The sequence below is a fragment of the Psammomys obesus genome, unplaced genomic scaffold, assembly GCF_907164565.1.
Source record: "Psammomys obesus unplaced genomic scaffold, mPsaObe1.curated_primary_1811, whole genome shotgun sequence".
Taxonomy (NCBI): Eukaryota; Metazoa; Chordata; class Mammalia; order Rodentia; family Muridae; genus Psammomys; species Psammomys obesus.
In genome coordinates, this window is record NW_026592118.1 from 9,427,926 (window position 1) to 9,454,227 (window position 26,302).

Here is a 26,302-nt window from a genome sequence, read left to right on the forward strand (position 1 = left end):
AAGAAGAAGAAGAAGAAGAAGAAGAAGAAGAAGAAGAAGAAGAAGAAAACACATCCAAGAAGAATAGACAGCAGAAAATATTCAAACTCAGGGTGAAAATCAATAAACTATAAACAAAGAAAATAATACAAAGAATCAACAAAACCAAGAGCTGTTTCTTTGAGAAAATCAACAAGACAGGCAAACCCTTGGCCAAACTAATTAAAAGACAGAGAGACAATGTCCAAATGAAGAAAATCAGAAATGAGAAGAGGAACATAACAACAGACACTGAGGAAATCCAAACAATCATTAGGTCTTACTTCAAAACCCAGTACTCCACAAAATTTGAAAATCTAAATGAAATGGACAATTTTCTTGAGAGATTCCACTTACCAAAGTTAAATCAAGATCAGGCAAACAAGTTAAATAGTCCTATAACCCCTAAGGAAATAGAAACTGTCATTAAAAGCCTCCCATCCAAGAAGAGCCTAGGGCCAGATAGTTTCAGTGCAGAATTCTACCATACTTTCAAAGAAGAGCTAATACCAATACTCCTCAAACTATTCCACAAAATAGAAACAGAACATTGTCAAACCCATTCTATGAAGCCATAGTCACCCGAAAACCTAAACCACACAAAGACCCAACAAAGAGAATTTCAGACAAATTTCCTTATGAACAGTGAAGCAAAAATACTCAACAAAGTACTCACAAATCCAAGATCAAAAATATAATCTACCATGATCAAGTAATATTCATGCAGGAGTAGTTCAATATATGAAAATCCAGCAACATAATCCACCACATAAACAAACCAAAAGAAAAACACATGATAATCTTATGGGACACAATACCCCTTCGTGTTAAAAGTCTTGAAAAGATCACGGATACAAGGCACGTAATCAAGCACAGTAAAGACAATATACAGCAAACCTATAGCCAACATCAAATTAAGTGGAGAGAAACTTAAAGCAATGCCACTGATATCAGGCACAAGACAAGGCTGCCTACTCTCACTGTATTACCTCAATATAGTACTTGAAGTCCTACCCAGAGCAATAAGACAACTAACAGAGATTAAGGGTATTCAACCTGGTAAGGAAGATGTCAAAGTATTTCTATTCAGAGATGGTATGATGATCCCAGAAACTACCAAAGAACTCTTACAGCTGGTAAACTCCTTCAGCAAAGTGGCTGGATACAAATTTAACTCAAAGAAATCAGTAGCCCTCCTATATACACATGACAAACAGGCTGGGAAAGCAATAAGGGAAACTACACCCTTCACAATAGCCACAAATAATATAGAGTACTCTAACCAAGCAAGTCAGAGACCTGTATGACAAGAATTTCAAGTCTCTGAAGAAAGAAATTGAAGAAGGTATCAGAAAATGGAAATATTCTGATGCTCATGGATAGGTAGGATTAACATAGTGAAAATGGCCATATTACTAAAGGCAGTCTACAAATTCAATGCAATTCCCATCAAAATGCCAACAAAATTCTTTACAGTCCTTAAAAGAACAATTCTAAAGTTCACATGGAAAAACAAAATGCTCAAAATAGCTAAAGCAAGCTTGTATAATAAAAGATCTTTTGGGGGAAAATTCATCCCTGATTTCAAGTTATACTACAGAGCAATAGTAATAAAAATGGCATGGTACTGGAATAGAAATAGTCTGGTTGATCAATGGAATTGAATCAAAGACCCAGAAATAAACCCACACACCTACAGACACTTGATCTTTGACGAAGAAATCAAAACCATACAATGGGAAAAAGAAAGATTCTTCAACAAATGGTGCTGGTCTAATTGGATATCTACATGTAGAAAAATGCAAATAAATCAATATTTATCACCCTGCACAAACTCAAGCTCATGTGGATCAAATACGTCAACATAAAACCAGATACACTAAATCTATTAGAATCAGCCTTAAACTCATTGGCACAGGAGACAACTTCCTGAATAGAACACTAACAGCTCAGGGTCAACAATTAATAAATGAGACCTCATGAAACTGAAAAGTTTGTATAAGGCAAAGGGCACTATCAATAGAACAAAACAGCAGTCTACAGATTGGGAAAATATCTTCACCAACCCTACATCTGACAAAGGGTTAATATCCAAAATATATGAAGAACTCAACAAACAAACAAAGCTCAACCCAACAAACAAAGCAATTTAAGAATGGGGTACAGAGCTAAACAGAGAATTTGCAGCAGAGGAATCTCAAGTGGTTGAGAAGCACTTAAAGAAATGCTTAACATCTTTAGTCATCAGGGAAAAGCAAATTAAAATGACTCTGTGATTCCATCTTACACCCAGAATGGCTAATATAAAAAACTCAAGTGACAGCATACACTGGTGAGGATGTGGAGAAAGTTGGACAGTCCTCTATTGCTGGTGGTAGTACAAACTTGTACAACCACTTTGGAAATCAATCTGGTGCTTCCTCAGAAAACTAGGAAGAGCTCTATCTCAAGACCCAACTATACCACTCCTGGTCTTATATTTAAAAGGTGCTCCACCATACAACAAGGACACTTGTTCAACTATGTTCATACCAGCTTTATTCATAACAGCCAGAATCTGGAAGCAACCTATCTGTCCCTCAATGGAAGGATGGATAGAGATACTGTGGTACATTTACACAAATGGAATACAACTCAGCTATTAAAAACAAGGAAACTAACAGGGACTATCTCTGACAGGAATTCAATAGCAGGCTCTTTGACCTCCCCACCCTCCAAGGGAGGAGCAGTTCTGCTAGGCCATAGAGGAGGACTTTGCAGCCAGTCCTGAAGATACCTAATAAAACAGGGCCAGACGAAAGGGGAGGAGGTCCTCCCCAATCAGTGGACTTGGAAAGGGGCAGGGAGAAGCTCAGGGAGGGAGAGTGGGATTGGGAGGGAATAAGGGAGTGGGATACAGCTGGGATACAGAGTTAATAAAGTTTAACTAATAATAATAAACAATAAAAACAAGGAAATTATGAAATCTGCAGGAAAATGGATTGAACTAGAAAAGATCATCGTGAGTGAGGTAACCTAGACGCAGAAAGACACACATGGTATGTACTTACTTATAAGTGGATTTTAGCCATTAGTGCAGGATAAACTTAACTACAATTCATAAACCCAAAGAAGATAACAAGGAGGACCCAATGGAGGATGCTTAAATTTCACTCAGAAGGGGAAATAGAATAGACAGCAGAAGTGGTTGAAGAGAGGGAACAAGGTAGAAAAGAGATCATGGAGAGAAATGATGGTGGGCGTCAGTCCTGGGGAGAGAGGGGGTGGGAGGACAGAGGACCTGAAGAGAGAAAAGAAACCATGGGCAGGAGCATCTCTGTGACAAGTTGGAGACAAAAGACAGGGCAGGTTTCTGAGAGGATATGGGAGTGACTCTAGCTGAGACTCCTAGTAGCAGAGGTCATGGAACCTGAAGAGGACATCCTCTGACTAGACAGGACTCCTAGTGGAGGGAGGGGAACAGCAATCCACCCACAAAAACTTTAACCAAAAGTTTACCTTGCCTACAAGATGTGCAGGGATAAAGATAGAGCAAAGATTGAGGGAATATCCAACCAATGCCTGGCCCAACTTGAGACCCACCCCATGGGAAAGAGCCAACCCCTGACACTATTAATGATACTCTGCTATGCTTGCAGACAGGAGTCTAGCATAGCTGTCATTTGAGAGGCTCCACTCAGCAGCAGAATGAAAGAGATGCTGAAACTCAAACATTGGACAAAGCTTAGAAAGTCTTGTGGGAAAGTGGGGTGAAGAATAGGAGGACCTGGAGAGGACAGGACCTCCACAAGAAGACAAACAGCCAACAAACCTGGGCCTAGAGGGGCTTCTGGAGACTGAAGTAACAACCAAGGACCATGCATGGACTGGATGTAGGTCTCCTACACAGATGTAGCTAAAGAGCAGCTCAGGCTTCATGTGGGATCCCTAGTAAGGGGAGTGAGGGCTGTCTCTGACATGGACTCTGTTGCCTGCTTTTTGATCTTCCCCCTGGCAAAGCTGCTTTGCCAGGCTGTGGGGAAGAGGGTGTACTCGGTCCTGACGGGACCTGATGTGCTGGGGAGGGGCTCTCCTTTTCTGAGTGATAGGACAGGATGGATTGGGGGAAGAGAGAAAACATATGGGACTGGGAAGAGAAGAGGGTGACGCCTATGATCTGGATGTAAGGTGGATAAATAAATTAATTTAAAAAGAAGAACTCCGTAGGTAACCCATTAATTCTGGCATTACAGATAACTGTAGGCTCTCCTAAAGCACTTTCAGTGCCAGAATGGTTAACGTGACAGGGTACTGTTTTACTGTGGCACAACCCGAACCTGTTGAAAGTCCCAGTCTGAGAGAGACAGCTGATGGTGTCACAGGAACAGGGCCTTGCATCAGGTAAAGATAAACCCTGTGTGTTAGTTTTCTCTAGCAATGTAACACATTATTGCTAGATCAGTTGCTGGAAACAATGTGTATCTGTGGTGTCACCCCTCCTGCAGGCCAGCAGATCCCAGCCAGATGAACACTTTTTCTGCTGGGATCACAAGAGCCATACAACCAAGGGTGTGGCCAAATTCGTGTGCCTGCGGCAGAGTTCATCTTCTCTCAGCTGTAAAACCCATGGCCTTGCTTCTTGGCAGCCAGTGAGAGAATCCCAGTCTGTGTCTGGCCTCACCTGGAGAGGCTGGTACCCCCAGGCAGTCTGCATTTGGACTGAATGGAAAGTCTGCTCACTGGGGACTCCAATTACATCTTTGAAGTCCCTTAGCTTGCTGCAGACACAACCTAATTTTGAGAATAGTTTTATTACTAGTTTGGGGCCTGGCGCTGCACAGGTCTGTATTCCTGAGGAGGGTGGTAGGGGCCCTCACTGCATTCTACCAGCACACCTTCTCTCAGGAGCCAGCTCTGGAGTGCAGTTTGGTGGGCTTTCTAAATCGAGAGCAGTCATTCTCATACTGTGACTGGTAAGCCTCGGCCTAGTTCTGTTAGTGGAGTTTGGATCTAGCTTAGGATTCTGCCGAACCTTTCTGCTTAGCGGAACAGGACTTCTGTTTTCCCTCCCCCAGCATGGGTGGGCATTTTATGTCTGACCAGCCCCGCTTCTCTAGAGTGTTTGCTATGGGCCACTTGTTCATGTTTTGCAGATCAGACACGTCAAGGTTGCGGTGCATACCACGCCGAGAGAGAAGGGCTTCCTGCAGCTTGGCTTGGGCTCTGTGGCAAGGGCAGAGAGATGTCAAGGTCTGTGGAGCCACACTCCTGATTTTATTGCATGGCACCCGGTTGAAACAAGATATTGTTCAAGTGAACTGCTGAGTCGATTCAGGCAGGTCATTTCAAGACTCTGAGAATACACAAGAAGTTGCCCAGATGACAACAGACGAGGAACACGGAAGGAGGCCTTCTGGGGGCGTGGCCAAGGTATGCATGGCCGGAAGCTCTCATTCATTCAGTGGCCTCATGGTAGCATGAGTCAATGAGATTTTGAGCCCAACAGGCCGATGCTGATTTGATTTCCCAGAACTCATGGAGCACAGATTGCATCCAGCTCCAGAGACCCCCTTCCCCCAAGGGCAGCTCAACCTGCTGGTCTTTGAGAAAGGAGAGTGGGCCTCAAGAATGAGGAAGTAGGGACTGGCTTTGCTGGGGGCATGAGGAGCAGGCCAGTGTGTGCTGGCTGTCAGGGAGGCCTCTTTTATAGGATTCTGGATGTTTCCTTTACCTTGAGGAATAGTATTGCAAGTCCCTGTACAAAGGCAGAAAGCTCTGGTTGCCATGGCAATAGCCAATCTAAGGAAGCTGTGACCTACATCATGACTGAGAAAAATAGTACCTTGTCTGTGTCATCGCAGCCACTGCTCCCTGGATCAGGCGAGGCCGCATCCGTCACCTAGAGTGAACTCTGTCACCTCAGGAGGAGGGAAGAAACCCTCCGCATACAGCACAAACTTCAGGGGAACAACTCGGGGCTTCGAAAACTGCCGCTGCAGAACTGCCAACCCCTCGGAGGTGGCTGGGCTCTGCTTCATAGGAGCCGGGATGAGGCAGAGAGCCCTATCGGACCCCAGCCCCTTCCTCCAGGCTCAGAGAGGCCTGGCTGGGCTGCTGGGAAGGGGGCTAACAATACAGGTCCCGGGGGGCCGTAAGCCACCGGCCTGCCCGCTCTCACACAGTGCGCCTGCTGCACAAGGTACACCCCCGCACACTGCACGCTAACCCACGTGAACACGCACGCAGTGTTTATACACCATCTGCCGTCCACTGCCACTCACACTAGGAAGATACATGCACACACACCACACACATCACACACACCATACACCGCAAATCACATAGAGATGCTGAAACTGTGCACACAACGCGTGCACCGTGCACACGACATATGCTGCATCTAACACACGGCATCGCTGCGCTGCGTAGACACACGTTATAGCTCCCTCCGTGTGTACACAACGCAAACGGTGCATCTATCCACCTCCTTATACACGCAGCACACACTTTGCACCGCCTTATATGCCATTCTCTATACAAGCAGGCTACGTCTGTGAGCACACACACACACACACACGCACACACACACACACACACACACACTGCGCCCCCTCTTTGGGTAGCTTTGGTATTGCAGTAACAGGCTGACATGTGTCTGTCAGTTCCACAGAATGATTAGATAGAATTATCCCATTTTCTGCTCTAGTCAGAAATGCTGAGGGGAAGATGCCAACACGCCAAGAAAGCCCTCTGTGCGTGTGGCCTCCAGCAGGTCTGCCAGTGTGCAGTGAGAGGGGTGAGGATGGAACCGGGCTAACTCTTCTCCCCCCCTAGCCCCACATCTGTGTGTGAGGTTGTTACCCTGGCAGCTTGAATCTTATAGCCTCCGTGTCATCTCCTTGGCTTCAAGTGGTGACCTCCTTCAACGGCAGGGATTGGAAACTGGCCAGAAGCACAATGCTGAGTTGTAAAATGGATGTGTGTCCCTGGTTGCCTTCTGCTGTCCCCTTCTTCCTCATCTGGGACATCCAGGTGTCTGGGGACAATTGAGGACAGGCAGGGAATCGAGGTTGCTGTTTGCCACTGTCAGGGACACTGATAGAAGCTTGAGGCCTTTGAGAGGCGATGCTAAAATTGTTTGCCTCTGGAGGCCATCTGGGCTCTCCTGCATCTGCTGGGAGTCTGGCTCTGAGTCTCTGCAGCACCAGTAATTCACAGCGCAGTACAGCGTCAGCGTTAGTGACCTGGCAGTACAGGCAGTCCCTGAAGCTCCATGCATGTCCCACCAGCCAGGAAGTCTGCCATCATCCTCAGAAGGATGCTCAGGACCCACATCCTTAGACCGATCAAGTCAAAGTACTTGCCACTGTCTTCAGCCCAGAGCGTGGTCCCCGTGGTGCCTGAAGCTGCACTTAACCCAGCATGCTGTGCTTCGGGCTGATCCTCTGAGCCTACACAGCTGCTTCCCTCTCTTTTATTTCCCTCTTCCAACAGCAGGCCTGGATGCTTGGGACTCAGTATAAAAATAGAAACACTGTCTCCAATTATTTTCTTGTTATTTCCAAAGTAATGAGAGCCTGGGCTTGGTTTTTCCACCTAGCCAGTTTGAAGATGGCACAGCTTCTCCACTGGGCTGCACCATGGATTCTTCCCAGCCTTGCTTCCTTTAGCAGGTAAGGACACTGGTCTGTAGGCCATTCTTTCTCTCCTGCTGGAGGCTCACCTGTCGCTGTTCTGCCCTTCAGAATTCCTCAGAGACAGAGACTAATAAAGTCCCCGGTGAGCCAATCTCATGCATACTTCTGGTAAGAAAATGTGTGTTGTATCACAGACTTGGCAATATTCCTTTTGGTGTTGGGGGATGGGGAGGTAGGAAGTGGAAGGTGGAGAGAGAATCATTTCCTCAAGGCTTCCTTCTTACCCTGACTGTTGGTCTCCACTCACTATCCAAAGAGGCTGGCCTCCAGCAGACTCAAGGAAAATGGCCATCCCTGAGGGACCCATTTGTCTGAGATGTTATCACTAAAACTGTCAAGAGAAAAATGAGTGGCAAAGACTAGGAAAAGAGGAGCACTTTGAACAGTCTGCTGGAGCCTGCTACCAAGACTTGAACTTCTAACTTCCTTTTCCTTTTTTTTCTTCAAGTTTTTCTATTTTATAACCATACACAAACACAACCAGGTACTCTAGCCCAGTGTCAGCACTGGGGGCTGGGCAGTGCTGGAGTGCTCTCTTCTAGGGCTCTGACATCATGTCCCTCCTACAAGGAACAGTGGTGTTCTACCAATGAGGAAGTGTTGGGAAAGGTCTAACCCTGTCTCCCATGAGGTCTGCATCATAGAGAGAGAGCTTCGGAGGACTGCCCACAGACTAAGAGGATGAGGCTATGCAATTGCCATCCACACCCGTTCACTGACAAGTGGGGTGGATCCCGCTCTTGCTGTGCTGTGGTCATCCTGGACATGGTGGGTGTGGGAAAAGCCACGAGGGGATTCACTTGTAGTCTGGTTTCAGCCACCAAGATGAATAGGGCTCTGACCACTGAGAAAAGGGTTTACACAGGGAGACTCCCAGCACCTTCATATTGAAGGTCCATACAGCCTGTTCCAAGACCCAGCCAGGACTGTGTAGGTGGCACTGTGGATTCCACAAGAGCGTGAGCTTGCTTCCACTCACTGGCACCATTAGCCTCAGAATTCATGCCACCATCATGAATTCTGTTAGTGTGTCAGTGTTAGTGTGGCTTCTGGCTATGCCCATGCTGCTGGGACAGCATGATGTTAGATCTGTGTTCTGGTAGTATAGAAGCTAGCTCAGTGGTGGGCTAGGTGGAGATGTTCCTGGTCTATTGTTTTCCTTAGCTTCTAGTCATTGGAGACACCATGGAGAACAGTGGAGCCTGCATCCTCTGCCTCTCTCTAGCACATTTACCTGTGGCAAAGCCCCATCTCTCCCTTTCTGTGCACTTCCATCCTAGAACATTCTTCTGAAGATCCTCCCTATTCCTGGGCTCCTGTGCATGGTGGGAGGAATGACTTGGGTGTCTGAGTAGCAACAGGGGTTCTCCTAGATTCTTAGCAACACATTGGTTCTGGTGACTGCAGCTTCCCAAGCCCATCCATCTACAGAGTCTTCCCCTCTGGGCACATAATGCCAGGCCCTGTGCAGACCTGCTTTGTGGACAAAGCCTTTTCCTGGTGTCCCTGTTGCCAGGTGTGGGATGTGTCCATTTGGAAAGGCCTGAGACCTCCACACTGAGCCCTCCTCCATTGCCTGTCTGCCCTTCCCATGCTTTGTAGTTGGGGCTTGCTGTGTCCCATGTACCGGCCGGTAGTTGGCATTCTGATGTGGTTTGTAATCAGGCTGTGGCTCCACTCATTACTGGCTCTTGAAGGGATTCTTCAGACTCAGCAAGAACAGCCCCACTGTCAGATGACAGCCCACCCCCCCCCACTCTGTCCAGCAGCCCAGCAACAGGAAAGCAACCATTCGCACGTCCCAGCTCCTGTGAGAGCAGCAAACTGTCACTCAAGTTCACCTACCCAAATTTCTCTGTTCCCCTAGGCCAGGTGGCACTGGATTGTGCCTAAGAATTCTAAAGTGCCCCAGAACTCTAAAAGATTTTAGACACTGTTACCCTCATCTGTCTTTGTAATGTAGGCTGTAGTCAGAGACGAGAATGAGAACAAGAGCAGTCACACAGTTACATAATTTAAACTCACGGGAGATAGAGGGCACTAATAACAACTCAGCTAAAGATGCAGAGAACTGTGTGTGTGCATGTGTGCTGGATATATGGATGCATGTAGAGTACACGTGTGTGTGTGTCCCCAGCCAAAGAAAAGCATTCAGCATTGTAAAGAGACACCAGAGAAGAGGTGCGATAAAAAATAGGTTCCACAATATCTTCTATGATTAAAAAAATTGATATTTTTTTATGCATTGGTGTTTTTCTGCAGCTATGTCTGTCTACCACATGTGAGCTTGGTGTCTTCAGAGACCAGAAGAGGGCATTGGGTGTCCTAGAACTGGAGGTATGGATGGTTGTGAGTTGCCATATGGATGCTGGGAATTGAACCCAATTCCTCTGGAAGCCTGTCCAGTAAGTACACTTAACTGCTGACCCAAACTATATCAGAAAAATACTTAAAAGCCTTACTACCTAGCATTGCTTGCTCACCTGGGTCTTGTCTCTGCCTTCCAAATCCTTTTCCCTTTTCTCTTCGCCTGCCTTGTAGTCTCCTGTAGCCAAGGCTGGCCCCAAACTCGCTACGTCGCCAAGGACCACTTTGCACTCCTGATCCGCTTGCTTCTTCTCTCCAAGTTCTGTGATTACAGGTGTGTAGCACTGTACCCAGTTTATACAGTGCTGGGAACCAAACCCAGTGCATTCTGGGTAAGTACTCCACAGACTTAACTATATTCCCAGCCCTACTGCCGTCTAGTTTCTCTATTTCTGAATATAATGGCAATCTTAAGCCTGACCACTACTGGATTTTGAAAGTATATAAATAGCTTGTTTTCATTGCTGGAGCAAAATTTGTATCAGGCAGTCACATCTGGAATTCCTCGCTATCTCAGCCAACCTGGTATTTAATTAAAACTTTGACTAGACTTCAAAAGCTGGTCCTAGTCATACATAAGGCTTTGGATTAGTGCATTTCCCTGTGAGAAGAAAATGCATTTTAGGGGATCCAAAGAAAAATGCTTTAGCTTGAAGTTCAGATGCTAAAATCTGGTCTCCAGCATGCTGAAACTAAGAGATGGGACTTCTGTGAAATGTAGAGACCACAGGGTGGGCCCTCATGCAGGTTTGTGCCCTTAGGAAAGAACCAGGGAGTACTTGTTTGTTCCATTTCTCCTTGAGCCTCAACTTCTAGTCTCTCCTCCTTCCTGACTCCCAGCTCCCTTTAGATATGCAGGGCCTTTCTCCCCTGGGCACAGGCAGTTGCCATTGTAAGACTCCCCTTCTCCATCCCCATCCTGATGTACTGACCATTTCTCCAGCAGCTGCTGTTTATACTCATTCTCACTCCACAGTGCTCCCCCCGATCCCTGCCCCCTCTACTACCTTCTTTCTAGCCCAGTCCAACCAGCTATCCATTTTTCTACCATGTCAGAGAAGTTGCACAAAAGTCTCCAAGCTCACCAATCCAATGAGTTCTCTGGTCAACAATGGGGTCCCTGCCTCCATGAGCAAGTTTCCTTGATGGGCTCGGCTTATCTTTTGGGACCTAAAATGTCTTGTTTAGGCCTGCCTTTGGTGCAGTCTCCTTTTCTGCACTTTCATTCTCTCCGTGATTCCACTGAGCTATAGCTATGCTCCTGTATGCTGGGGAGGAGCGGGATCACATCCTGAGCCCACACATTTACCCGTGCGTAGGGCCACACATTATTTGGGTCTCTAGTCCCTTGTTTGTATGACATGCTCTGAAATCCTCATAGAGCATAAACCTGAGCCCTGTCCCTCTGCTACTCTCCTGTTTCTACTGCCCCCACCCCCAACTCAATGTGCACCTGAGCAACAGAAAGAACACAGTTCTTCCTATTAGTCCTTCTGGGGCTTAGGAAAGAGAGACAGACAGACAGACAGAGACACAGAGAAACAGAGAGACAGAGAGGGAGTTTCTGTGTATGTAGGTGCATGTGCATACTGTCAACTTGACAATCTAGAATCGTCTAGGAAGATATATTAATGTGGAATTATCTAGGCTGGCCTGTAGTATGTCTGTTGGGGATTGCCCTTGGTTGATAATTGAGCAAATAAGAGGATAGTAGTTCTCAACCTGTGGGTCATGACCCCTTTGAAGGTAGAATGATCCTTGTACAAGGGTCGAATATCAGATATCCTGCATATTAGATATTTACATTATGATTCATAAGGAAGGTTGAGAACCACTGATCTAAGACCCAGGCCATCACCATTCTCTGGACGGGGGGCCCTGGCCACTATGAGAGAGATAAAAGCTGAGAGCAAGCAGAGATCATGCACTTATTTCCCCCTTGCTCTTGACTGTGAATATAATTCTTGAAGTTCCTACCTTGACTTCCCTGCAACATTGGACTGTATCCTGGAACTGTAAGTCAAATAAATCCTATCTTCCCTAAGTTGCTTTCTGTTAGGGTCTTTATCGCAGCAATAGAAATGCAGCTATAATAGTGTATGTGTACAGTGTGTGTGTGTGTGTGTGTGTGTGTGTGTAGTCAAAGAGCAACCTTCACTGCTATGTCTTAGGCTCTACTCACCTTACTAAGTAGGCTCTGCTGGCAGGCCAGTGAACTCCAGAGATCCCCCTATCTCTGCCTCCCCAGTGCAGGCCACCATACCTAGTATGTGGATTCGGAGCATCCAACTCGGGTGTTCGTACTTGTAAGGCAAACATTTTACTGACTGAGTCATCTCCTCCACCCTTGTAGACCAGTTTGTGGGTGCTCCTGGATCTACACCGTCTTCGCCTTGAGCCCTGTACTACTCCTTTATTGCCAATTCAGCCTTAATGCATTTCTTGAGCTAGGTCTCATCTCTTGGCTCTTGTCAGGCCTCTCTAGTACCACCTCTGAGCAGAACATGGCACTGCCAAAATGACTCCTGGGTTTGACGAGAAGGGTCCTGCGTCTTATGACAGGTGAGGCACCAGACCCCATCCAGGGCTCAGTCACCCTGTATGGACATTTTACTATGACTTTACCTGGCATTTCCTCAAAGAGTTGCCACATTTTTATGTGCCAAAGTTCTGAAGACAGAATGGGGGTCTGTAGGCCGTCCCAGTCCAGTTCACAAACACACAGACCTGTTTGACAGGCTCTGCCAGTGGAAGCCAATGTCGGAGAAAGACACAGCAGCCACACAGGACATCTCCCAGCACCCTCAGTATTTGTTGCCCACATTGTACTGGTGCATCTCTTCTGTGGCTTCAGAGGAAAGTTGAAGAAAGAAAAAAATATTGATTATGGTTTTTAATATGTAAAGAAAAAAGAGAAGGAAGGGGAAAGTCCTATGTTAAAAGTGGGGCACGGTACAAAATTGTGTGCATGTTTCTTGTGGGGAGCTTGCCTCCCCTAAGTGAGGTCCCATAGCCTATAGTTTTGTTATCAGCAGGCCTCCAAGGGCAGCTCTGTTTAGACAGCTCTTCAGGGATGATTGGCACAGGAAAGAGTGCCAGCACCTGATAATGGATACGCGCAAGCCTTGTTGCCAGGCTCCTTTGTGTTATTTTTAAGTAACTTTTCAGACAAGTCTACGTGTAAGCATGATATGCAGATGGAGGAGTGAATTGGTACTGTCTTCTTCTCCAGCAGACATGACTCTGTAAGTGAGCCCAGTAATTGGCCAAGAGCATCTCCAAGGTTGCTTTGGGCTGGTCTCCTTTGGCACCTGTGCTGCTTGCCCCATTTCTCTATCCTCTCCACACATCTCTGCTTCTTTAGGATGATCATATGACTTTTGATTTTGTTTTTCTTTCTTTTTATTTTTCTGAGACAGGGTCATGAGATACCAGACTGGCCTTAACTTGCTTTGTAGCCCAAGATGACCTTAAATTCCTTGTCTCTATTGATACCTCCAGAGTGCTGAGATTATAGGATTTCACCACAAAGTCCAGGTTCATGTAGTTGCAGGCATTGAACCCAGGACTTCATGCATGCAAGGCTAGTACTCTGTCACCTGAGGTACATCCCCAGGTCTCCAGATGACTTTGTCATGTATTTTCTTGACACTCTAGAGGAATAGCATGGCCTTTGTCAGGGATTTGAGATGGGAAATTTAAGCTGAGATTTTTCATCCTTCATTTCATGATGTTGTTGTGTGGGAGGTTGGGAGTGTCTGTCTGCAGGTTCCAGGTGAGACAGAAGGATGCCAGAAGTTGACTGGCTCATGCACTGAGAAATCCAAGCTTCACCGCAGCAGGCGAATTATGTATCTAGAAAAGAGATATGTGATTACCACATGGATGTCTTCTTCTCCAGTGCATAAAATCAGCCCATTTCTTCCTATAGAACACATAACTGGGAGCCTGGTAGTCGTGATTTAGAAACAGGCTCACAACAGTTCTGAACTTCACTTGGTTAATTTAACTAAATTCTCGGTCTGTAATAGATAATGTCCACAGCTTAGTGGACCCAGTGTGTAACACATTTTGAGGGACCAAGAATCAGGCATTGGTTGGTTGGTTTGGGTTTGAGGGTCTAACAAGCCCTTTATCCGGTGTCACCTGAGGCTGCTGATGCTGTCTCCAGGCTCAGCAGAGAAAGGATCTGGCTCCCAGTGTCTTTCCATGGCCATCAGTAGACTGGGTTCCTCACTGGCTGTGGCTAAAGCTACTCTTGACTCTAGTCCCTGAGAACTTTTCTCACAGGGAATCTTCCCTTTGGGGCTGTTCTATTGAACACCACGTCAATAGAAAGAGAATGTGCCAACATGCCATCAGCCTGGGCTGTATGACTAATCCCTCCAGTGAGAGCCCACCAGCTTTGCCATGCTTCATTTCTTAAAGCAAGGCACTAGGCATTGTGGCTACTCAGAACAAAGATTCACAAAGGTGGCGCACTGAGGTCCATGTGAGAAAGCTGCTCCCAGCATGAGTTCTGGTGCATCTTGTCCCCAGTGAAGGCCCATCGTGTGTCAGCAGCTCCTTCTGCATCCGGCAATGGCGGGCACTTGCCCCTGTCCTATTGGACTCTTCTGCCCAGAAGCAATTAAGACAAGAAAACAATCCAGGAGCTGCTGGCAATCTGGGAACACTCAGCCACAATCAGAGGCTCCACAGACCTCCAGATGGATGCTGCAGCCTTAGCACCTGGCTGTGCATCGTATGCGCCCCCATAATCCCTATAAAACCCGTATCTTTAATTACGCAGCCACAGAAACTCTTCAAATGGGTGATGAGGTGGAGATAATTAATGACTTCACACACCCGCTCATTTGCCTCTGAAATCATTGGCCAGCAGTCGCCCAGTGCTCTCGGAGCTGCACACTGCCTGCTCATCTTCCCCAGCCTGAGAACCTCCTAGCTCTGTGGCAGTCTGTTCTTCTGTCTGACCCTTGTCTATATGGAGCCTCAGTTCCTGCTCTCCCTGGGAAAGGCACTGGAGAACCTTCGGAGGGACATTGTCACCACTTAGCCGACAGTCAAAGATCTGTCCAGGAGTGGAAGTGGATCCGTGCTGTTGCCATGCACAGCCATGGGTGAAGGTTGAAAGTCAGAGCTTGTCAGAAAATGCAGAAAATGCCATAAAGTTGTTTTTTTTTTTTAATACACAATAACTTTGCTTTAGCCCTTGGGTGTAGTGTCAGTGAAAACTTTAGCTCAGTGGTTCTCAACCTTACTAATGCTGTGACCCTTTAATGCAGTTCCTCATGTTATGGTGACCTAACCATAACATTATTTTCATTGCTACTGTAATTTTGGTACTGTTATTAATAGTAATGTAAACATACGATATGCAGGACAGCTGATGTGTGACCCCTGTAAAGGGTCATTTGATCCCTAAGGGGTCGAGGCCCATACGTTGAGAACCGATGTTCTATCCTCTTCCTTACCTAGCAGGAAAGTATGAGAAAGTGAGTGTGTGAGAGTATGTGCTTTGAGAGGGGGTATGTGAGGAAATGAGTGGGAGGTGTGTAGAGGGAGTGCATACAGGGTGTGTATGAGAATGGGCTGTGAAGGGGTGTGAGTCTATGAGAGAATGTGTCTATGAGTGAATAGTTTGGGGGAAGTCTGAGGTAGTGTGTGAGGGAATGTGCCTGTGTGAGTCTATGAGTGTACGGGGAGCGTGTGTATGTGTGTATGTATGTGAGTGTGTGTGAGAGAGGGCGTGTATGCGGTAGAGAAGTGTGAGTCTATGAGAAAGTGTGTTTGGGAGAGTGCACAAGGGAGTGAATGTGTGTGAGTCTATGGGAGAAGGAACATATAAGGGAATGTGTCTGTGAAGGAGTGTACCGGGAATGCATACATGTGTGACTCTCAGTGAGGAAGTGTGTGTCCGAGATAGAGTTTGGAAGGGGGCATATGTAATTGTACAAGAGAGTGTATATGTAATTGTGGGAGGGAGGGAGGGAGTATAGAGGGTAGTGTGGAGGTCTATGAGAGTGTGAGTGTGTGTCTGTGAAAGCGGGCAAGAGAGTGTGTGAGGGAGCGAGACAGTGTGTAAGCTCCTGTTGAAGGAGTGTGTAAGGAGGGATAGAGGGTGGAGTGGGACTGTACCTTTGAGAGTGCACAAAGGAAAGTGTGTGTGTGTGTAAGGGGGTGACAGAGGGAATGAGTGAGTGCATGTATGTGTGAGGGATGGAAGATATATGTAAACATATGTGTGTCTGAAGAGAGACTGAGAGAGCGCAAGAGAAAAATATAGACAGATAGATAGACAGATAGATAGACAGCCAACTCCTCAACCAATGGAAACAGCCAAGAAAAAAGGAAACAAAGGAGAGAGGGGTGGAAAAGAGGAGAGCAGACAGAAAGGAGGAGAAATAAAACTTGCACGTGCTGGCATTCTCTGCTCTGACCTGCCTCAGAAGCACCCAACGGGACTCTGCTGCTGCCCAGCTGCTCACAGCATGGAGCTGCGCAGTCCTGCCAGCATTAGCTGCTGGGAGTTGACATGGCTCCAAACTAAACAGCTCTCACGAGCGAACATGTCACTAATACAGCAAAGAATGCAGCAACAGGAGAGAGAAGAAGGCCAGGCTGAGCAAGACTCCTCCTGTATCAGCCTCTTGAGTACTATGATTTCAGGTGTATGTAACCATATACATGTATGTCTCATTACATCTGTTTATTTTGCTATCTCTAGCTGTTGAGGTGAATGGAGCCTTAAGCTTGGTACTTAGAAGTCAAGAAAGTTTGAAGGCATCATTTGAGAGGCAAGTGAGCACATGGCACTTTAGTAACCGCTTCGCTGGCAGTGGACGAGGACTCTGGATGCTTCCAGTGGCTGGCTCCTTGATGCTGTGATTGTTGACTGGAAAGCCCGGCCATGATCTGTCGACTGTAACTTTGAGTTCTTAGCATGCATTAGATTATATTCCTGCTTAACCCTTCATTCTGGCTTCACAAACCATATCATAGCTGGCTCAATTGCCCCTTTCCAACAGTTAAACAGTTGGGTGTCTTGAACATAGTCTATGTCATGTAGCTCTCCTTAGCTGTTGGTGGTCTCAGCGCTCTGAACCATCAGGAACTGAATGGGTGCCATTACTCTGACACTTCAAGACGCTAGTTCTGAGCCCATTACTCCTGGACAAAAAAAGAGAGGTCCCCATAGCAGGTTGCACCACTCTTTCTCTTTCTGCTCTCACTTGCTCTGCTGTAGATCAAGAGGGGGTCTGTTCCAAAGACTGACTCTGGACCCATCCAGATGTTGCTAGGGCACACTCACCGTGCAAGCTGGGTAGGAGAGGCGATGCTGCTCTTGAAGTGGAAGTGAGACAGAGCCTGTTCACGGCTGTCTCCGAAGCTTTAGTACCAGCTGTGTGCAATCTAGAAACTATAAGTCTCTGCCCCCAGGGGAGTCTAGTAATCAGGACACTCCACATCATGGGCAAAGGTGTTATTTGGACATATTGTTGGGCTTGGGGCTGGCTCTTCTCTGAATGAGTGCTAAAAAGGGTCATTAACTGGGTGTAGGAGTTGGTGAGGGCTCCATGACCCAGGACTGCAGACTGGGTGGGACTTAGCAGCAAAGATCTCTTGTCTCCTGGTCTTGGAAGAAAGAAGCCCAAAGTCAAGGTGTCACAGAAATGGCTCCTCTGACGCCTCTCTCCTTGGCTTGAATTTTCTCCCTCTGCCCTTACATGGGTGGTCTTCTGTGTGTGCTGGAATTGCCTCTGCTTATACCCTCTTGTCAGTGGTAAGGTTGGATTCAGACCCACCTCCATTTACCATTACCATCTTCCATCAAGACCCTCTTTTCAAATGTGGATATGTGGATTTCCTGGGAGTTAGGCCTACAGTGTGGGAATTCAGAGTAGGGTGAGTCTAGCTCTGCCTGTAACACCAGGCTTCATCAAATTGAGTAGCGTTTTACAGGCAGGGGAGAAATGATGTCTGTGGGGCAACAAGCAACAGGAGGGATGAAAGTAGGACCATCCACCCATGAGGTGCCTTGTTCCTGGCAAGCATGGCTGTCCCACTCAGAGCCTGAACCCCGTTGCAGCTAAGAAGGGGCTGAGCTTGGGTCTCTGATAAGGAAGGAGGGTTTCCTTTTGCAACCAAGGCATCTTTCAGAGGAAAGCTTAATAAATAGGTTCAACACAGTTTGATGCCCATTTATGAAGACATACTAAAACAAAAATTAAAGGTAAAACATTTATTATATCAACATGTAATCTGTTTACCATGGAGACTAATGACAGTCTTCAAACCTGTCATTTTTTAGGCCAAAGTCAATACTAACATTAAAGAGGGAGGAAAATGATCAATCCAGGTGCTTCCTCCCATGGGATGAGCTCAGCAGGACCCATCCAACATCTCAAGGTGTTTAGGGAATGCTCCAGCTGGGAATCAAAGTCTGCCGGATGAGTTAGGTGATGTGAGGAGCTCAGAGAGCTGTCTGCTCCCCTAGAACCCCTTACATCCCACCCTCCTCTGACACAAGCATGGCTTTTAATTTTAAAATATTGATATGTGAACAGCTCACAGCTTCAACAGTTACATGACTCTGAAAAATAAAAATAAAAAAATGTGTGTGTGTCCAGCATATGATGGGCTAGAACTGTCTACTGTAAGCAAGCCTGGAGCCCTTCTCTCAGTTATGTCTTCTTTTCATTTGAAACCCGAGGTTGTTTCTCAAGCACAGTTGTTCGTATGTTCACATGTGTGTCATATGCTGTGTGGGTATGTGTACTGCTCACATCGGGCATATGCATGGTCACACATCTGTGAATCACTACAGACAATTGCAGAGGCTCTCTGCCAAAGACAGAACACGCCTATGCCAGAGAAGGAAACAGAGAGAGAGGGAGAGGAAGAGAGAGAGAGCAAAAGAGAGACAGAAAGAGAAAGAGGATTCTAGGTTATCTTGTCCTCATTTCTCCCACAGCTGAAATGACTGGGATTGAAATGTCAAAGCTCTGATTTCAGGAGCTGGTCTCAGTGCACACATCACCTGCCTGTTTTGACAGATTCACACTGTTAATAGTGATTAATGGAGACAGAGCAGGATTGAAGTGTCTCGCTTTTACCCCGTCCTCTGCAGCTAATGGCCCCAGCACGCGACAGCCTCAGTGTGTGGCTCCCTGAGAAGTTACAGTGATCCTGATACTGTTGGGGCATGATGTCAGGTATTGCTTGGGATATATGCAGACTGCAGATCTCACAGTCTGACTAGGCAGGAAGCAGCTAAGCAGCAGGGTCAGCACTGGAGATGGGTGGGAAACAGGATGGCGGAGAGGGAAAGGTCCACAGGAGAATAAGCAGGAAACCAGAGGTGCCAGGAAAGAAACTCTGAGAACAAGAGGTCAGGTGCCAGGAGCAGTTGGAAGCCATTTGTGAACTTCAAGGGAGGACAGAAATGTAATACAAATGAGGTCATAGCAAGTCTCTTCTGTAGACTAACATTGGGCACATGTGCCTTTGTAGCCAACCCTACAGAGTCCTTTGTCCACCTGCAAACAGTTGTCTTCTCCTCAGCCAGGATTCTTGACTGTAGGAGTTTGCACACTCTGGAGCTTGTCTTCTGGGAGCGTTGTTCCTTCAATTATCTTTAGTCCCCACTCACTGTACATCAATTCATATCCAGTTAAGGCCACAAAAGAGGCACTGGGACAGCAGCAACAAATGGTCATGAAGGAAGTCCAGAGGGGAACCACATCCTGTAACTTGGGGATTTGGTGGACCCACCAGATCCCTGGCACAGACTTAGAAACACACATGTATGTATTCACAAGGACATGCAAAGAGGAAGCCAACAGACCTCAGATTGAAAACCAATCCCCTCATCACCCACCACATGAACATAGCAAACCTCCAGACCACCAAAGTCATCAAGAACCAAGTGATACTGACCACACTGTGTTCCAAGAAGGACTGAGTTAGGTTAAGTACAGTCAGTCTAACTCATAAGTGTTGCTCACAACATAGCTACTGAAGGTTGAGGAGTTTAAAAGTCTGGTAAAATTATGAAAGTAGGCACTATAAATTTGCCTTTTTAGCATGTACCTGAAGTTGGAGAGTATTTATCAAATATGCAAATGATGCAAAATTAGCATATCATATTTAATTCAGTCTCAACAAGATTTTAAGAGCTTTAAAGACTGCTATGTTTTTATGCACAAATTCTACTTTAAGCAGTCTATACTGAGGGAATAATCAGATTCACAAAGTACTTTATGGGGCTAAGTGTTTGCTGCACATTAATAAGCGTCTATAAAAGGGGCGGAAGTGATCTGTATATCCAACAGCAAGGGTGCAGTTTAACATCACGCCATGTTTCTAGAACAAAACAAGAGATTCTGTGATGACGCTTGGGAGGAGGGAGAGAGAAACGTAGATAGCACGGTATTGAGGGAGCGGTTGTTGTATGAGCCGTTGACACTTTGTTGTTCTTCGATTTGTGCCGTTTTACTTTCCTAGTGAAAACAGAGGGGAGCGAAGCACTGGGGTGAGGACGCAGTACTCTGTGGCTGGGTCCAAGAACGCTGGTTCTGGGAGAGAAAACAAGAGGAAAAGAGTTTGTAAAAGTCATCTTCCAAGGGATTTTGTCTTACAGCCCGTGACTTCAATATGAGTTATCAGGAAGAGATATTGTCAAACAGTTTTTTACAGCCTGCTCTCTTCTCTCTGGTCTGTATGGCCCTGCCCATTGAGGACGTATCTCAAAGCCTGCCTGGTTTTGGTCTCATCTAGAGAAAAGCGCTGCTGGCTGTGATGGCGGAGGGCTGCCCTGAAAAGGAGACCCATGGAGAAGATGAACAGTGCCCTTCCCATACTTGCAGGGTTTTTCCATGCTTGGGGGAAGGTTCAAACTTCATACCTAAGACTCCAGTGGGAAGAAGAGGGGAAAGTACCGTGGGGCAGCTTGCTCAGAAGGCCAGGAGTAGCTGGTGCCCACCCATCAGGAGAGGGGCTTGATCCTTCTCCTAGAGGTGTGTGGTTACTTTCTACACCTTTCCTCCAGTATCAATTAGTATCTAGACCCCTCATCATCTTTACCACATCAAATGACTGTCTGCATTATCCCTTCCTGACGTCCTGGCTCAGCCGGTGGCAGCCTAACTACAGATGCATAGCAGCAGAAGGCTGTGTGAAGACTCCAGGATAGAAACCACACCAAAGGCTCCAATTACCCACGGTCAGATGACCTGGTTTAAGTCTACTTGGAATGAACAGAGAAAGACATGTTCTCTTCTTGTTAATGAAATTTGTTGTAATTGTAACTATACGGCATTTTTTATCTTTGTGTGTATATGGTGTATGGGGGGCATGGTGTATGTGTGGAAGTTGGGGAACATTGGGTGTTGGGCCTCTCCTTCCGCTGTGTTTGAGACAGTGTCTCTTGTTTGCCGCTGCACGTGCCAGGCTAGCTGGCCTTTTGATTCTGGGGGTTTCTGTGTTTCCAATTTCCATCTCCCCATAGGAACAGTGAGATATGGTCACCTGGAAGGTCTGACCTAATATGGGTTCTGGATGTCCATACTCAGGATGTCGTGCTTGTCCTGCAAGTGCTCTGCCCACTGAGCCATCTCTCCTTCTCAGTCAATTTACTGAGTGATGAAGCCACTGTTCACTGAACCCCACTTAAGCAAATGACCCATACTTATGCAGATATCCCTAATTTAGGTCTCACACACATACGCACCTACACTGTGAAAGTAGGCAGGGGGTTTGGAAAAGGTGGAAAGAAAAAGATTTGTTGAGATGAGTAAAAGGAAAGGATAGAGGGAGAATTTGATCAAAGTATGATTCATATAAATACATATGTAAAATCGTAAAATAAAGAATTAATCAATTATTGTTCATGTCATGCTCTTCCTGACAAAAGTTACATAGTAGCCAAGATAGCATCCTCCACTTCACATCTGCATTCAACACCATCAAAACAGGATCATTTTCTAACAAGCGAAAACAGAAAACTTAAGAGTAGAGACACTGTCGGGCCTCCTGGAAGACTTTGGATTCACCCCATTGTCTTCTGATCGCGTATCTCCATGTTTCAGATCTTCACCCCTGAAGCGGTGACAGGTCAGACCCTGCCCAGTGTTCACAGGTCGAGTGCACCGTTAATGCTGTGATGTGTGCCCAGATTGCAGATCTCTCCTCCATCCCTCATCCTGTATTCTCAAGGTCCCCTCTGTAATGGCTCCTGGGTGTGTACGGCATCAAATCCTCACTTACTGGCTGCTGTTTGCTGTCGTTACACTAAGCTAGCTGGTCCTGGGAACTTCTGGGAATGCTCTTGTCTTGCCTCAGGAGTGCTGAGACCAAAGACATGGCCAGCGGGTCTGTCTTTAAATGGATTCTGGAGATTAAAACCAAGGTCCACATGCTTGTATAACAAGTGTTTTGTTTATTGTTTTGTTTTGTTTTCTCACAATTTCATAGATGTGTGTATACATATATGTATATACATACACATATACACATACATATATACACACATATATACATACTTATATATGCATGCATGTACATATATACATACATATATATACATATACACACGTGTATGGTCTACTTTGATCAAAGGTCTAAGCTGGCCTCATGGGCTGAATACTGGAGACTAAATTTTATAAGCATCAAGTTCACTAGGAATATTCTAATTCTCAGTGAGTTCTCTCTCCATATAAAATCTCACATCGGAAAGAGCTCAGATGCAAGCATGGGGTCACCAAAGCGGCCAGGCTCTCATAACTGAAGGCAAGATAGATATTCGTTGAACTTGGACAGATAGAACCCTCGGGGAGCATCATTGTGTCTGTGGTGGAGGGAGAGGCAGCACTGAGCTAGGACTCCACTCTTCTAGTTGAGAGGCTCAGTGATTGGGGGGACTCAGAAGGCGATGCAGGGCACATGGCTTATGCAACAGACCCAGGCAGTGTAGAGCAGCACCCAGCACCCAGCTCTGGAGCCCTTCTGCAAGGAGACATGAATATTCACGCTAAGAGGAATAAATAAAGACTAAAAATAGCCTTGTGTCAGCTCAGGACAGAATTTGCACACCAAATGAGCAAGAAAAGCGTTTGATACTTAGAGAGTCTTAGGTCTGTAGTTGGGTTTTGGAGTAAGGACAGTGAGACTATGTAGCATTGGATAACAAGAAATGAGGGATCTTGGATCTGTTCCTATCCAAGCAGCTTGCAGGGAGACTTGTGCCCAAAGCCAGGGCTTCTCTTTTTGACCTATGTCTTCAATGAGCTATGCCAGCCACACGGACACAGCCTAGACTACTTGCATCCTGCAGGATGCTCAGGAGGACCCTGGAGAGTCATAGACATTGACCCCCAGGTATCTGTGGGATGCCTAGGGGAAAAAATTCTTCATACATCTATTTTAGCTTTAATGTGAGACTGTTTCTTAATCTCTGATTTCTCTATGGGACTTAACACAAAATGCTAAGTGACACTGTATTTATTGGCAGACATTTCTGGATGGCACAGTTAGCTGAGTGAGAGAGGCCAAGGGGAGTTTTAATGCAGAAGGCTTCTTACTGCATGAAGACTTCTTATGCCATAACCTAGGGATGAAATAAATAGGAGAATGCCCAAGTACAAGGTCTAAATCAACAAAAATATCGTGCTTAAAAGAAAGTGTGATGCTACGGACTCTCTCAGTGTGCGTCCTAGCTTAAGTATTGACTCTCAGAAAGCCGCCTTCCACTCAATCAGACCATACCTGGCTAAGCAACTCAGAGACCACAGACGGCATTCTTCTGAAAAGCAAGGTCACTTGTGGCCTTCCCCTGTGTTCAGAAAGGGTCCTTGACCACAGCAGGAAGGCCATGCATACTTGTTTGCTGATCTTATATGTGAATCCTCCCTCCATGGCCAATGTGTTACCTCCAGGAAAGTGTCACAATTCCTCGTTGACCAACCATGTAGTTCATACTCTCTCAGGCACCCTAGAAGGTCTTCAGTTTTGGAGACAGGCTAACCAAGCGAGCCGCTTCTGGAACAACACCTTCACATCATAGTAGTCAAATGAGGTTTCCAGCTGAGTGTAGTTACTGCAACTGACTCTGATCCTGCCAAGCAAAGGCTTACTCTGGAAAGGAATATGCAATGACTGAGCACCACCGACAGTGTTAGCCACGACAGGCCAAACTCACCTTGCAGTTTCACAGACCTGAGAAAAAGAGAGAGGGAGGGAAGAAGGGAGGAAGATATATCTATAGCTCTCTCTCTCTCTCTCTCTCTCTCTCTCTCTCGCTCTCTCTATGTTTACATGTCTAAAACTGTCTATCTATCTCTATATATATATATATATATATATATATATACAGACAGAGACAGAGGAGTTTTCATGTGAAGTTCAGGGGTCAACCTTGAGTTTCTCAAGAGTTATCTACCCTGTTTTTCGGGACAGAGTTTCCCACTGGCCTGGAGCTTGCCAAGTAAGGTAGGTGTCTGGCCAGTGAGCCCTGGGAACCTGCCTCTCTTTACCTCCCCAGTGCTGAGATTACAGCATTCTTCAGGTTGCTGTTTATTGTGGCATTTTACCCACCTGTCCACATTTCTACACCACTTGCCTGTGACTTCTCCCTGCTGACTGGCGGTTACAGCCACATACTATGGGAATCAGAGACAATGTCGGTGATCCAGAGAGCAGCTTCAGAGGCACCTTGTCCAGCTCTCATCCTTCTACCACATACAAACTTCAGAACCTCTTTTGCACGGCCATAACCTCTCTTAGCGTCAACTTCCTTCCTCCTGTGCAGCCGGAGGGTCAGAGCTGCAACCCAGCAGGACTATGAAAAGACGGCATAAGGGCAAAAGTGAACTTTCACAACCCCAGAGAAGTTGACGTCACTTTGTTATCATGGAGAAGTCCATTTAACATTCATAATGTTACCATGGACTAAGTCAATTTTGGCAGCAGCTAAAGATGAGTATTTCGAGATGGATAGTCAATGCTAAATCACAGATAACCATTTCTTTCCCTCTTAGAGGAGAAAGAGCTTATGATTGCTCACAGTTCCATGCCACAGTTCATTACTGTGGCCCAGTCCTGGTGGTAGGAACTTGAGGCAGCTGGTAGCATTGCATCCACAGCGAGCATGACAAGGACGAATGTTTCCTTGTCCTCACTTCACTTTTCTTTCTGTCCAGTACCCATGCCCTAGGAATGGTGCTACTCACTTTTTGCCTGACTCTTCCCATACCATATAATTAAAAATAACTCGCCATGGACATGCTCACAGACCAACCTCATCTAGACAATTCCCCACTGAGACCCTCGTCCCATTGTGTAAAGTTGGCCCAACTCTCATGCCTCTGCCTTTTGTCAGTTTACACAAACACAGCACTTTAAGCCATAACCTTCCATCCTCTGTCCCCCTAATCCCTCATTTAGCTCATAATATGAGATTACACTCAGTCAAACACAAAAAGTTCAGTTCCTGTAGCTCCTTCTCTGGTACCCGACACTGGAGATGTAATCAACTGGGCTCCAGCAGGCATAGGCAGGCTCATCCCTCCAGATCTGCCACCTGGAGCATTATAGCTTCTCTCTCAGCCTTAGGCCAGCTCCACTTCATTCCAATTCACATCCATGGCTCTCCTGGCAGACATCCCACAGCGCCAGCGTCCCCAATAGCCCAGGGACACCAGTGGCACCGAGGCTTCACCTTCACAGCTTCATGCCCTTGCAGCTGGGGCTCCTTTCAAGGGACATCAGCCTTGCTACACGGTTCTGGGCCACATGGCCTCTTCAATCTTGAATCTTTGTACCTCCCAGGACCACTTGGACAATGCTTAGGACATGGCCAAATTCTACTGCTAGCTCAAGATGTGGCCTGGTTCCTGGGGAGGAATGCTTTCCCAGCAGCCCCCACCCTAACTCCAGGAGCAGGAAACTCTCTCCCAGCTTATGCTTTTATTCTTTAAATCAATTTAGAAGTTAACAAAGTGGAGCCACTGATGGACAGCCTTCCTATTGCCCTAGTGTGGTACAGGAAGTTTCTCTTTAGCAGTGCTGATCTCTTTAACAACTACAGTTGCTTTCTCAACACTAAACTGAATGATCTCCTAACCTAAAGTTTCCTCTGACAAACAGCCCAGTCCACCATCTCTCAATTCAGCCTCTCTCAGGTTCTTAGGACCTGAGCACAATGAATCTACATTTTTGGCCCAAATACCTGAATGTCACCTAGC